Genomic DNA, 4,487 nt, shown 5'->3' with positions numbered 1-4,487 from the left:
TGAGAAAAAGCACACATGCATGAGTTAGGGAGGGGCAGAGAGAGAGAATGACCCAGAATCCCAGGCAGATTCTGCACTGTCAGCTCAGAGCCCAACACAGAGCTTGATCTCACAAACCATAAGATCATGGCCTGAGCCAAAATCAAGATGCTTAACCGACTGAGCCATCCAGGTCCTCCTGTATGTGTTCTCTTAATATTCTTTACCAAGTTGAGGAGTTTTCTCTTTATCTACTTTTGCTGAGCTAGTTTATCATGAGTGGCTCTGTGAATGTTATCAAATGCTTTTTCTGTATGAATGCATGTGTTCAGGTGATTTTTAGAAATATGAGGAATTATATTTATTGAAACTTGAGTATGGAAACAGCTTGTATCCCTGGAATAAACCACCTTGATCATGGTGTACAATTTGTTTTGTATATTGTGTAATTGGATTTGTTTTATTTTTTAAGGGATTTTTGTGTCTGTGTTCATGATAAACACTTGTCTACAGTTTTCTTGTCTGCAATATCTTTGTCTGTTTTTGTTACAGGGTTTTACTGACTTCATAGAATGAAGAGAGTACTTTTTCTTCTTATGTTTTCTGGAAGAGAGGCCCTACTTGGCCTCTAATGATACCACAGGGTGGAGAAGGGTGTCTCACTGTCACCAGGTAGAGGATGGAACCCTGGGCTGCACCGTCTCCCCTGGCACCACGCTGGTGGGGAAGGGGCAGAGATGCCTCATTGCTGCCAGGTCGATGCGGGAGCCTGGGCTCTGCAACAGGTCCCCACAGACATCGGCCCAGGGATGAGTGCATAAGCACCCTGCTGCTGGGGAAGTGGGGTGTCCGGGCGCCCTGGCATGCGGGGAGTCTCATTACCTTGGAGTGGTGTGAGAAGTCCCAGCTCTTTCCACAGCCGCCACCGTTCCCACCCCAGTGGTGAATGGGAGGGTTGGCTCTTTACTTCCAGGTCAGAGTGGAAGTATAGACCCACCCTGGCCTCTGTAAGCATGAAGTGGGTGGGGGGGAAGAGTACCCTGTTGTCCACCCTCGGGCTGGTTAGTCTCAGGCCTTACTTGCCCTCCCCTGGCCCTACCCCAGTGGGGATAGGAAGAACCTCGTTCTTGGGGAAGGTGGAATTCATGGTTTCCCCACAAGATTTGCTTATGGAGTGGAGAGGCCACATTTTATTTCTATTGTGTTTGACTGAAAAAGAAGGGTTATTGCCAGAAAGCCCCTTTCTTAGTCCTTTGGCTCAAAGTCTTTCTTGCATGTACACAGTGGCATTTCTGAGTTGCAGACTTCTCTGGCATCCAGGCTGGGATAGTTGAAGGGGAAAAGAAAATCAAAAGAACTCATCACCCCAGGGCGCATGGGTGACTCCGTTGGTTAAGCATCCAACTCTTGATTTTGGCTCAGGTCATCATCTTGCAATTTGTGGTTCCAGGACCCATGTCAGGCTCTGCGATGACAGTGTCGAGCCTGCTTGGGATTCTCTCTCTCTCTACCCCTGCTCCCTCACTCCTCTCTCTCTCTCTCTCTCCCTCTCAATGTACATAATAAACTTAAAAATAAAAGAACCCATCACTCTGTTCTTCCTTAAGTCCCGAGATCCTTAGCAGGGGCACCTGTTATGTTTTACACGTGATATCTGTGACTTTAGCAGTTAATAGCAGTAAGAATAGGGAGAAGGGCATCTGTCCATCACATCCTTAGCTGGAAGTCTTCCTCCATGACATTCTTTACATTGACTTTAATGTTTAGAACAATTTTAGATTTACAGAGAAATTAAGAAGTTAGTACAGAGAGTTCCAGTATATCCCACTTACTTCCCTTATTAACACCTTACACTCATATATACTAGTTATAATCTGTTGTATAGTAACACTTGTTATCACAAATGAACCCATATTGGTATATTATTAACTAAAGTGCACACTTTATGCAGATTTCTTGGTTTTCACCTGATGTCATTTTTGTGTTCCAGGATCCCATGTCACACGGAGCTGTCTTATCTTCCTAGGCTCCTGTTGGCTGTGACAGTTTCTCAAAATTTTCGTGCTGCCGCTGACCCTGACAGCTTTGAGGAAGACTGGCCAGCTATTTTATAGACCATGCCTCTACTGAATTCATCTGATGTTTTTCTTGTGGTTCCACTGGAGGGGAAAGATCACAGAAATGAAGTCCCATTTTCGTTGGGCTGTAGCAAGGTTTACACGATCGCCTGGTTTACCGTTTCTGATGCTGACCTTGACCACTGGCTGAAGTTGTGTGAGTCAGGTGCTCCACTGTAAAGTCCCCTCCCACCCTTTTCTTGCCTTACTCTTCGGAACGAAGTCCCCATGTGTAGCACCTACTTAGGTAGCCGACAACCACACCTTCTTTCCTTGAGGGGAAGAAATATACCTAGATTATGTGAAATTCTTCATGTAAGACATGTCTATTCCCCCCACTTATTTATTTATATAGATATGGACTCCTGGATATTTATTTTTATATGTATTTTTATAATTCAAACCTTCTTGATTTTTGTGTTGGCTCAAATTCTTTCAGCCGTGGCCACTGGTGAGGTCTTTCAGCTCACTCCTATGCTACGTTAGCATACCTCCATCTGTTTGGTTTTTCTTTTTTAAGCACGTCCTTACTCTCTGACACTAAAAGATTCTCTAGGCTCAGCTTGTATATTTTATGCCTCAGCTAGCACCAGCCATTTGTCCCGCATCCCTGGTTTATCTTAGTAAAGAATGGTGTTAGGTGCATATGCTTACTGGGGTGTGATTTCCCTTCGTCTCTATCAGTTGACAGAGGAGGTGAATACATACGTGCATATCAACGTGTGGGCTTACACATATCTACTGATATTTCCATATGGAAGCTTCCATAGTCCAGTCAACTAAGGTGAGTTCTGCTGGTCTCCAATACTATCTGTTCCCACATGGATCATTCCAGCCTTCTCCCCTTGCTTATCTGCAAACTCCTCCTCCAACAGTGAAAACCCTGGATCCCATCATGCCTCAGACACTCACTTAATTGCTCAAATCTGGGATAAACATGTAGCGGCATCGGAATTGTGTGTCCGCACCCGTGTGTAAAACATTGTCGACAGAGTGCAGCGCTTACTGGAGTTACTTTGGTGTTACTCCGGCCGACTCTTCGTTCCCGAAGCTCCTGACTTCAACGTGGTTTGCCCTGAGACCCTTCAAAGAGGCTGTTCCAAAGGTGTGTAATACAGTCTGCATTGCAGCCTGAGATCTCTAGCTTCCTAAATGAATTTTAATTTTCCATCAACTGAGTGTTGCCCTTTGTTCTGTAACATTCTGCAGGTTTTGACAAATGCTGAATGCCCTGTACTTGCCATGATAGTATCATCCAAAACAGTTTTTCCCCTGAAAATACCCCTGGGTTCCACCTGGTCAACTCTCCCTCCCCTCTTATGAACCCGTGACAACCACTGTTTTTTTTTTGTTTTTTTTTTTTTTTACTTTCTCCATAGTTTTGCCTTTTCTAGAATATATATAATTGGAATTGTATAATAGACACCCTTTTTAGATTTTGTTCTTTCACTTGATTTTAAATTAAAGAGACACATCTAATTTGTGGTAAGTGAGAAAGTAAGAATGTAAAACACCGTGTGCCTAGACTGTAAGGACAGGTATTTCCTAGCACGAGAAATAAGAGTTTTCCAAAATGTGTTAGTAAATCTGCTCTTGGAAATCTGGATTTGATTTCAAATCCCAGCGGCAGATCTGAACACAGACAGCCATTCCTGATTGACAGACCAGGATGCTGATAGTTAGGTGAAAATAACCCGTAAGCCTCTCCTGGGATTACTGGATTGTCTGTTTTCCCCATTCACTTTCTCCAGTAACCTCACGGTACGCGAACTCACGTCTATGTGTCTTTGCTCTTTGCCTCTTACCAAACAACCTCACGGAGCCAAAGAGAAATTACAGAGAATAAGCAATGGATTCTCAGGGTTCAGGGCTCAGGAAATGAGGAGAGAAAAGGACATTTTACCCTTTGTATCAGCCAAGGAGCTGGCAAAACCTGCTGGGAGACCCTGGGGCTTCAGCCCCTCACTGCCCTGCCCTTCCCGGGGGTTGCCAGCCGTCTGACCTCAGCGCAGTCTCCTGAAAGAGAGCTCACTTTAGTGTCTCTGTTTCCACTTTTCTTCACCCGCCATCTCCTCCGAACACAGCCACCAGCATACTCTTACTAAAGAGTAAGGCGGCTTTCCTGCTTCGAGTCCCCTGATGGCCTCCCCCACCCCCACCATTGATGGGAAGGACCTCATCGGGACCAGATGCCCGTCTGCTTCTCCAGCCCAGTCTCCCAGCACTCAGACCTGCTTTCACCACGACAGAGCCCCTCTGATCTCGCTGCTGTTGGTGCGACAGACCCAGCTCATTCCTGACGCCGGCCCCTCCCCCGCGCTGTACCCTCCCCTCCGCCCCCTTCCCCATCGCTCTTCTTGAGATCCCCATGACTTCTTCCTACAAGTCAGG

At 45.8% G+C, this 4,487-nt stretch overlaps 1 long non-coding RNA gene across 1 annotated transcript; it reads left to right on the top strand.

Moving 5' to 3' along the window:
• Positions 1 to 2,024: 2,024 nt before the first annotated feature.
• LOC120237947 lies at positions 2,025 to 3,179 on the top strand. The gene is made up of 3 exons (XR_005530089.1): positions 2,025 to 2,253; positions 2,781 to 2,880; positions 2,972 to 3,179. It is a non-coding gene; the product is annotated as an uncharacterized LOC120237947 (long non-coding RNA).
• Positions 3,180 to 4,487: the final 1,308 nt, after the last annotated feature.

This window comes from Hyaena hyaena, unplaced genomic scaffold, assembly GCF_003009895.1.
Source record: "Hyaena hyaena isolate Hyena2069 unplaced genomic scaffold, ASM300989v1 scaffold_194, whole genome shotgun sequence".
Taxonomy (NCBI): Eukaryota; Metazoa; Chordata; class Mammalia; order Carnivora; family Hyaenidae; genus Hyaena; species Hyaena hyaena.
The sequence above is the reverse complement of the archived record's forward strand: the minus strand, read 5'-3'. Positions and strand labels throughout refer to the sequence as shown.